Source organism: Protopterus annectens, chromosome 2.part1 (genome assembly GCF_019279795.1).
Source record: "Protopterus annectens isolate FY-2018-M chromosome 2.part1, PAN1.0, whole genome shotgun sequence".
NCBI lineage: Eukaryota > Metazoa > Chordata > Ceratodontiformes > Protopteridae > Protopterus > Protopterus annectens.
In genome coordinates this window covers 773,682,614-773,693,355 of record NC_056729.1, presented here as the reverse complement: position 1 = coordinate 773,693,355, position 10,742 = coordinate 773,682,614, and positions in this window count along the sequence as shown.

Sequence of the window (10,742 nt, the reverse complement as noted above, 5' to 3'; positions counted from 1 at the left end):
TGTATATATGTACATATACATATCCATCTATGTATGTCGATATGTATATGTGTATATATCTATATAGATATATGGATAATTATATATACATATATGTTCACCATATGTCCTGAACATGAAGTTGAGCCTTACCTCAGCCCCAGTAGTCCCATCCTCTTAGTGCAAGGGGCTGCTGAGCGATCTCTGGTGTCTAAAGTTGTATACCAATCTGTTCAAACCTTTTATACTCACTTTCTCCACTCCTGGATGTGCCCTACTGGACTCCAAAGACCTGCTATATCCACCTACCTAAACCTGCCTGGGTATTTCCTCACCTGGGTAATCTAAACACCCTGGACCAAAAGCCACAGTAACTAATATTCTGTTCAAACCTTTTATACTCACTTTCTCCACTCCTGGATGTGCCCTATTGGACTCCAAAGACCTGCTATATCCACCTACTGTAACCTGCCTGGGTATTTCCTCACCTGGGTAATCTAAACGTCCTGGACCAAAAGCCACAGTAACTAATATTCTGTTCAAACCTTTTATACTCACTTTCTCCACTCCTGGATGTGCCCTATTGGACTCCAAAGACCTGCTATATCCACCTACCTAAACCTGCCTGGGTATTTCCTCACCTGGGTAATCTAAATGCCCTGGACCAAAAGCCACAGTAACTAATATTGTATGTCACAAAGTGTTTTTGATTTTCAATCACCTACATTGTGTATATACTAGGCCACTACACTTCCTAGGTGTACTAGATAATCTGCCAGATCTGCCAGCAGCCATACTCCCCTGCCTAACTACTGGTGTACTCCACTGTCTGTCTCTACAATACTGCAGACCCCTACCTTTATTGTAATAGCCCTCCAACCTCTCCCATCTCCATTACTTGCCTTTCCCATTTACTTCCAACTGCTGCAATCTCTTTCCTGGGTAATTATAGACTTTGACCACTAGATGGCAGTCTTTACCCACCTCTAAAGTCACTTAGTTTCTCTTCCTACCTCTTACTTTAAAACATTTATGCTTGTTGTGCTCTTCTCCTTTACTATCTTATTCTTTAATCCTTTTAAACCTTGTCTATATCTCCTCCCATAGTCCTATAAACCCTCTACCTAGCCCTCCTTCTCCACCTCCACTACTCCTAGGTTACCCCTTAATCTCCCAGGTTTCCCACTCTTTTAATTCCCCACATCCTCAGTATAACTACATCTGCCTTCTCACTTACTGCCTCCCGCTCTTGCCTACTACCTTACTGATTGTTTTTTTTCCCTCACTGCTTTCACCTTACTTGTGTCTGCCCCGCTCCATTCGCCCTGCAGGCTCACTCCGCTCCCCTAACCTACCCCAATTCCCACCCAACCCCAGGTATCCTAGACTTATACCTCACTAAACACTCCCCTTATTTTTCTCAACCTATCACAAACCTCCTCATCACTAGGCCACTCCCCTAGACTTATACCTCACTAAACACTCCCTTATTTTTCTCAACCTATCACAAACATAACATCACTAGGCCACTCACCTAACTCTTTCATTACCACCTAGTTCCAATTACCTCTCATTTTAACTACTCCATTACCTATCCTAACCATACTCTGTACTAACTACTTCCAGTATCTACCTCCTATTCAACCTCCATTAATTTCCTTTTGCTTTTCTTTTTTCAAAACCCTGCTTAATCGCTTGGAGCATCCTCATTTATTCTTTCTACCACACCTACTCACACAAGCTACTCTTATCTGATATCTACTCACTACCATGTCTCCAACACACAAAACTATTTTCACATACATCCTACTCTTAACTACTGCTATAGCCTCTCTGACCATACCTTACTCAATCACTTTCTTTGAAAATCGTACTCTACATGAACAAAGCCTTCATCTCCAACAAACTTTACCTTCTTCTTTTATACACACCCTCAACCATAGTAACATAACCTGTACCACTAACTATATACTACCAAAATATCACAGAACAACCCATATGACATACTGCACAATCAAAAAGAATTTTAATAACTCTCTCAAGATCCTTAAATTCCTACACTATCCCCAGCATTACCTCCTCCTACATGGGGATATTCATCCAAACCCTGGTCCCAATACTAACAATAAGAATAACCATGATAATGTACCTTTACCTAAACCTTCTTCATTAACTAAAGCACCTAACTCCCTTCTGATAGCTCACCTTAATATTAGAAGTATTAACAAGAAAATACACCACCTGCATGCACTCCTGGACTTGCACTCATTTGATATTATGTGACTGCAAAACCAAAAAAGGTGGGGGTATAGCTATTATCTATAAATCTAATCTCCAAGTTACCCTCTATAATGAGCTTCCATCACTAGACACCAAATCTGAAATATTGTCTACTAAACTCCAAATTAACAACACCAAATCTATCTACATAATTTGTATGTATCTTCCCCCTGGAAACAATACTAATACTCTTGATAACTTACTTAATTTCCTCTCTACCGAACTACCCCAGGAAACCATTGTACTTGGTGACTTCAACATAGACTGGTTAACCTGTACTTCCCAGAACCCTACTAACCACATAAATCTCTATGGATTCTCTCAATTAATAACCACTCTGACTAGAATCCATAAACCTAACAGGAAAGAATCTACTCTTGACTGGATCCTTATTAATAACCACCCTAGCAATTATACTCTAGGAACCTTTCCTGATAATATTAGTGACCATATGCTTACTTACATTACTAGACAAAGATTTCATATCCCAACTACTCATAAACTCAAAACTTCTCGCTCAAAAAAATTCTTTAATCCTAATAGCTTCCTGAATGAATTGCAAGCATGTGACTGGTCACCACTGACCCATCTTGAACTTGATGAGGCTGTGACCTACTTCAACACTAACTTTCTTCAAATCCTAGAGTATCACACACCTTATCACTCTTCTAGGATAAGAACCAAATCTGCCCCATGACTAACAAAACAAACTAAGCAAAAAATGATCCTTAGAAACAAAATATGGGCTAAATGGAGAGCTACCAAATGTCCATCTGATCACCTCCTCTTTAAACAGTTAAGAAATGCCACCAAGAAAGATACTCTTAGAGACAAAAAAGACTTTTATCTTCACCTCCAACAAACCAGTCAACAAACTCCACAAAAATTCTGGTCAGGGATAAACAAACTTCTTCAACCAGGACATTCGACTACTCCTGCCCCATTAGGCTTCAACCACAATAATTCCAACCAGATCCCTGATGCCTTTAATAAATATTTTACAGAAGCCATTCAAACCCTAGCCAATTATTTACCTCCATCTACTGCTTCCCCACCAAATACCTCCAAAACTTCATCTCATACCTTTCATATACAACCTGTTCCTACATCTCTTATTCATAAGCTACTTAAGAAACTGAAACCTTGCACCCCATCTGCCGACCGACTCCCATCTGAATACCTACAAATTGCTGCAAATGCTATAGACTACCCCATATCTATACTTATTAACAGGACTATCTCTGAAGGCAAAATCCCTACCATATGGAAAGTATCTCACATAATCCCTCTACATAAAGGTGGATCTTCTATTGAGCTTTCTAACTTTCGCCCTATTGCCTTACTCTCCCCATTAGCTAAGATAATGGAAAAATGTATTCACAAACAACTACTCAACCACCTACTACAAAATAACTTACTAGCCAACTGTCAACATGGCTTCAGACTATTCCACAGCACAACGACTGCCCTTTATCCTTCACCGACTCTATAAATAAAAATCGTAACAATAACTCCTTTTCCTCTGCACTATTTATAGACCTGTCAAAAGCCTTTGATATGGTTAACCATAACTTACTTCTAGACAAACTAAAATACCATTCTCTTGATCCACAAGCATTACAATGGTTTAGGTGTTATCTTCAAAACAGGCAGCAAGCAGTGCTTTGGGATAACAATCTGTCTTCATTACTCCCAATAAATATTGGAGTCCCACAAGACTTAATCTTAGGTCTCCTTCTTTTTTCCTTATTTATTAATGTCCTACACTTGAAAATACCTCAAGCCACCTGCATTCAATATGCAGATGACTCGACCTTAATCTGTACTGCTAAGAACGTAGCCTCCCTCCAGTCCCTCACCCAAACTGTTTTCCAAAACGTTGAAAAATGGTTTATGCAACATTGCCTCCTCCTTAATCCCAAAAAACAAAACTACTACTCTTTACTCCAACTCATAAATCATCCACACCATTCTTCGCCATAACCTCTAACAATGCTACCAACATAACCCCAGATACTACCACCCGCCTACTAGGTGTTACAATTGACAATCGTCTTAATTATGATGACCATATTAACACCACCATAAATTCTGTTAACAAAAAACTTGGTACTCTTTATAGAATTAAACCCTTCCTTACCCCCTCAGCCAGGAAAACCATTGCCCAGACCCACCTCATCTCTACCCTTTTCTATGCCTCTGCTATATATACTAACCTATCAAAAAACAACATCACCAAACTTTCTACCTGTTACAATAGCATAGCTAGATTCATTACATGTACTCCCTTCAAAACTCACCACTGTCTTAACCTGAAACAACTAGGATGGCTAGAATTGCATAACCACATACTCTGTCAACAGTTACTTAGCACTCAAAAGATCCTATACCACCCCAATGATACCCCTATCCTCACTAATCTGATTTCACCTTATAAAAATCTAGCTACACTACGTTCTGCTAATAAACTCCTGGTCTCCTTGATTAAATCTAACAACAAAGCTGGTGACTCACTGTTCTCAAACACTATAGGTAAAAACTGGAATCAGCTCCCTCCTGAACTTTCTAACCTAGCTTCTATTTCTCTATTCAAAAAACATATTAAAGAACATCTTAAAACTCAGTGGCTTTGTCCTTGTGCTAACCCAGACTGAAATAATTTCCCCTCCTACTCATACCCCTTTCCCCACTCCCCTAACTTAGGCCTCCAACCTAGGTCTCTAAATCTTGTTACTTTTTTTTTCATAGTAAGAGGATAATTATAAATACTTTACTCTGTTGTGCAATACCTGTTTTGTTTTACTTAGTTTAACTTTTAGCATAATGTCTATCCTATAATTTTATTACTATATTATTTTTTTTAACCAATGCTACCATTGTACTGTTTTCATACATGTCTTTGTTATATGTTGTTAACTTTGTTTACTGTTCATGCTGGAGCTTTTCTCCCCGGGCCTCTACTGAAAATGGACAAATATCCAGTTAGACTAGCCCGGTCAACAAATGTAAAATAAAATAAAATAAAATAAATGTCAAGTATGTTTTGCAGGTATATTTGTAGACTATTGATACTGTAATAGGGATTGTCTTCACTGACATGTTGTGTGTGGGAGGTCACATCTGCTTTTAACATGTGCACCACTGGCTACTGACAGACATCCTTAGGACATCATAGTACAGTACCACGGCTAGCACAGTAATGCTCCTGTGGACTACAGCAGAGATTTGACCAATATATGTGGACAGTCTGACACACTCTGGTCAGTCCAGACGTATACTCAGAACCCCTTAGTGCAAGACATGTGGACCAAGCCTGACAATGTGGATGTTAGCCATGTAGATGAGTATATCATGTAAATACTGGTATACATTTTCCCCCATAGGTTATGCATTCACAGACCCCTGTCTATTCTGACACATAATAACCACTGGTACAGAGGTGCCATGGCCACATACTACCCACTAGTTAGTGACATACATCTGTACAGCATCCCATCATCTGACATACATGACTGTTATGGTGGCCCAGCAGCAGTACATCTGGTAAGTATCTGGACATAAGATCTCACTAAGTACACTAAGCTGCTAGGCATGTAACAAAACACTGTGCAGGCTACAGGGAGACTACCACAACACTGGGCTACATTTCCTATAGGGGAATACACATGTACCTGCATATATAGCAGGCTCTACAGGCATGTCACAGCACAGAGCAACAGACACCTGTGTGAAAGTGCATAACCACAACCAATGTGAACACAGCCACATATGGTAAGCTAACATAATATTACAGTATATGGACTATCTGATCAACACCATCCTCATATGTGCCACTCATACACTAACCCTACATATACTGGGCCACTACACAGTGTGGTCCGATGTCTGTCTGTGGTATGGGACATGTCTGTGTTTGGCCTTACAAACATGTAAGTCAATAGGGTAACATACAGTGGAGCAGCATGTAACATCAGATAGAACAGGACCAAGAACGATGACATCTACCACAGTCTGTACACAGGCCAAGGTACATATTCACAATACACACACTGTCAACAATCACAAGTAGACAGACCTCCGTACTCTACACAAAACCACAGAATTCCCAGGTTATGTCCTCAAATATAACCCCTACTATACATAACATATGTAGCAGTCTGATATCTCACTGGCTTGTTATCAGATATTATGTCAATAAATATGTTGTACAGAACATATGCACCTCTTACTGCATGACATATGTACAAAGGTTGACAGAGTTGTGGCTGGAGGCACAAACACAGGGCCAATATTGACATGTTGCTGTGATAACCTCATACATTTACTGTTGTAACAGGGTTTGTTGCAACATATGTCCTATGAGGGATATGAAGTCAGTAACTCTCATGGCTGTCACCATGTACTGACTGCAATCCTCACACTATGCTTCTGCAGTTCACAGAGAGGTGCTCTGTGGGTAACACAAGAAACATAAGGCACCACACACTGCCCAGTCTGCAGATGACCCTACAGATAGGGGTTTCCTCATAAACATAGCACTAACATGGCAGGTATTAGAACATGTAGGACAGCCATATCCACACACACCCTGTTAAACCAACATTACTCCAAATGCAGTATAGCAGCACTTACAGTCTGTAGTCAAGTCAGGCACATCCCCCTCCTGTGTGTTGGCCTGTTTCCACAGTGTATGTTGTTAGAGGTAAATTCCAATCCATCTGTGATGCTGTTTGCCAAACAACAGATCTAGGTCCTGCTCACAGTGAATGAAAAGGCCCAACAACAACATGGTGTTCCTAGATATTGGAGTGTGTTTCCATGCAACTGGCTATGGGAATGTTACCATAGCTGTTCCACATGCAGTCAGCTAGAGGAGGGCTGCAATTCATGCAGAGGCCATCAGTTGACCATGAGCATCATTTATAATACACATGCTGCTGCCTAAGCAAAGCATGTGTAAGTCTCCGCATCCATCAGAGAGGGAGTGAGACAGGAAGACAATGGCAAAGATAAGTTATGGAGGGGTGGGAGAGTAAAACTTATGCATGTTTGTGTCACACATCTACCAGTACAGGATATCAAACCCCTGACTGACTATGTATTGCTATTTATTTATTTCTTTAGGTTCATAGATTAGTACTAGGCTAACTGCCCTTGCGAGCCATTTTAAGCCTAGCCAGTTATCCCTTGTGAGACTCAAACCCTGCACATTGTGTTTGTAAGGCAAACACCTTAACCATTAGGCCACCCTCCCAGCTATCACATGTCTATGCAGTTATTGGATGCGCCACATAGGTTACATGTTGAGGAGCCCTCCAAATGTATATGTGATGGTGAGTGACATCTGCAACAGTGATATGGTAGCTATACGGTAGGTGTAGTACGTGTGCCTGTCTGCATGAACACGTGTCAGTGTCAACACAGCCACACTCTCTCAGGGACCCCCACACACACTGACACACTTGGCAGGGTCAGGAATACAACTCATCACTAGTTAGATTGCCAAAATACAGTACTGTGCAGATATCACATGCACCACAGGGGTTATCAGGAGCTTATATGGGCAAAGGGTATGTGGAGGTGTCTGACATCAGACATCATGCTTTAGTATGCCAATGGGGGTTGTAGTGGGTGTGAATGTGGTCATAGGCATCATATACCACACACAGAGACACAGGGTGCCAGTACTGACATGCATGGGTGCATTGCTTCATGGGTGTGTAGTGGTTGACTGTGCCAGACAAGCTATACAGGGCTGGGTGATGGGCATACCTTGGCATCAGGCCACGTGACAATGGTCTGCAGTGTGGTTCAGGGGTGTAGTGTCTGGAATGGCTCACACAGGTGGGTATTGTATTCACCATCCAGTCACCTGGGTAACTATTGTGTGTGGCCATTGCTGTACATTGCTTGCCATGTATGTGTTCCTTAGTCCATGACATGGACGGTGTCTGGGATGTGCACACATGCCACATGCGTGTACAGTGACATGTAGAACTGTACCAGGGGTATCTGGTCCATGTTGTGTACACAGATTGTTATCATCAGATGTGCCTGTCCTGGCCTCATGTGGCAGGAACTGTTACTGGACAGCAAATTGACCCTGCACTTACATTGATAGCATGATACAGGTATTCCCTGGTGTCAGTGGCATCTGTCCATATAGGCGTATGTTTAAGACATGGTATGTCCTTTGTGGGTCACATTCTATAGCACCACAGGTGTTGCAGGTGTCCAGTAGGGAGCATAGTGAAGGTGCACTGTCTGCATGTACATGCCTGTTGGACTGATGGACAGGGTGCCATGCCCTTTGTAGCCCACTGCAATCACACCATGGTTACTATCAGTGGGCAATATGCAGGGTACTACCAACATAGTGGTTGTTGCCTAGGCAAGTGTGCGTGTGTATGAGGCATGTGTTGAGAGTGTTATCTGGGTAATACAAGGGTTGCTAACTTTGTTCGCCAGGCCTTAATGTCACATGTAGGGGTATGGACTTGCACCCCAGCCTCTTGGCTATGTCACATCTGTTATCCCTGTAAGGTGGACATTCTAACATATACTAGGGCCACCATATAAGAAATTTGTAAAACCCACTCCACAATAAGTTCAGTTGTTACACACTCACAGCCACCTCCACACAGGATATAAATGACAAACAGAAACACACACACACACACATCTGCCATGTCTGGGATTAGAACTTATACCTAACTAGTTTATCACACTACAGCAGTACGCAGTTATAGGACAGACCATTGAGATTACTGGGCTGCACCTTCCCCAAAGGTGTATTTCACAGTGAATGACATCTGCAGGCTTGCCACAGTAGGGCATTTGAATTGCAGTGAGTGTGACTAGCCTAAAAGACATTGCTCCCTACACAGGCATAGAAACACACACGCAAACATCCACACCTGCCATGTGTGGGAATGGAACGCCTACCAGAGTTCTATATCACACTACAGCATTACGCTGTTATAGAACACACCACAGGGATTACTGGAGTACTCCTTCCCCAAATGTGTATTTCACAGTGAATGACATCAGCAGGCTTGCCAAAGTAGGACATTTGATTTGTATTGAGTGTGAGTAGCCTTAAAAGCAGTGTGCCATACACAGGCAGATACACACGCACACACACATTTGCCATGTCTGGGATTAAAACTCCCACCTAACTAGTTTATCACACTACAGCAGTACACAGTTATAGGACATGCCATGGAGATTACTGGGCTATAGCTTTCCCAAATGTGTATTTCACAGTGAGTGACAGCAGCAGCCTTGCCAAAGTAGGGCATTTGAATTGTAGTGAGTGTGACTAGCCTAAATAGCATTGCTGTCTACACAGACAGAAACACACACATACATACACACACACACACACACACACACACACACACACACACACACACACACACACACACACACACTTGCCATGTCTGAGATTACAACTCCTACCTAACTAGTTTATCACACTACAGCAGTATGCAGTTATAGGATGTGCCACAGAGATTACTGGGCTACACCTTTCCCAAAGGTGTATTTCACAGTGAATGACAGCAGCAAACTGTAGGGCATTTGAATTGTAGTGAGTGTGACTAGTCTAAAAAGCATTGCTCTCAACCCACACACACACACACACACACACACACACACACACACACACACACACACACACAGTTGCCATTTCTGGGATTAGAACTCCTACCTAACTAGTTTATCACACTACAGCAGTATGCAATTATAGGACACACCATAGTGATTATTGGGCTATACATTTCCCAAAAGTGTATTTCAAAGTGGATGCCCTCAACAGGCTTGTCATAGTAGGGCTATGGGAAGGGCAGTGTGCATTCATGGGTCATAACCCATTCATCTAGAGGTTGACACACCACATGTGGGCACAAGCAGGGTTATATTCCACAGGTACGTGTAAACAGCTACTAGATGACTACTTCCTTGTACAGTCATGTTGCACAGCTAGCACTTGCACCACATAGTCTGTAATGCTGATGGATATAAATGACAATCAGAAACACACACACACCGGTGGCTAATGTCTACAGTGAGGGACATTTACACCTCATGTGGTTGTAGCCATTTGGCTGTGTGCTGGGTGGGACAGGCCTCATAATGGATGGCTCCTTGTCACAGTCACTCTCTTCCACATGTCTATGTACATCTACTTTTGGCTTATTATAGTGTGTTGTCCTTGGATATATGTGCATATTCCTATCCACTGTGTGTGCAAAGCATGACTGGTGCATACTGAGGAGTGTATGCACTAACATCTGCAACTGCCAGATATGTATGGTCCACTGTTGTTTGCAGACATGGGCTTCATTTGTGTGTGAGCATGCCCAGTATGACCTTTCAGTATGTTGTTGTCTGACATTGCCTTCATTCCTCTAAGCGTGTGAGCATGCCCAGTATGCCCTTCTGTACTGAATGTGTGAATCAATTCCAGGTAGTTTGTACTC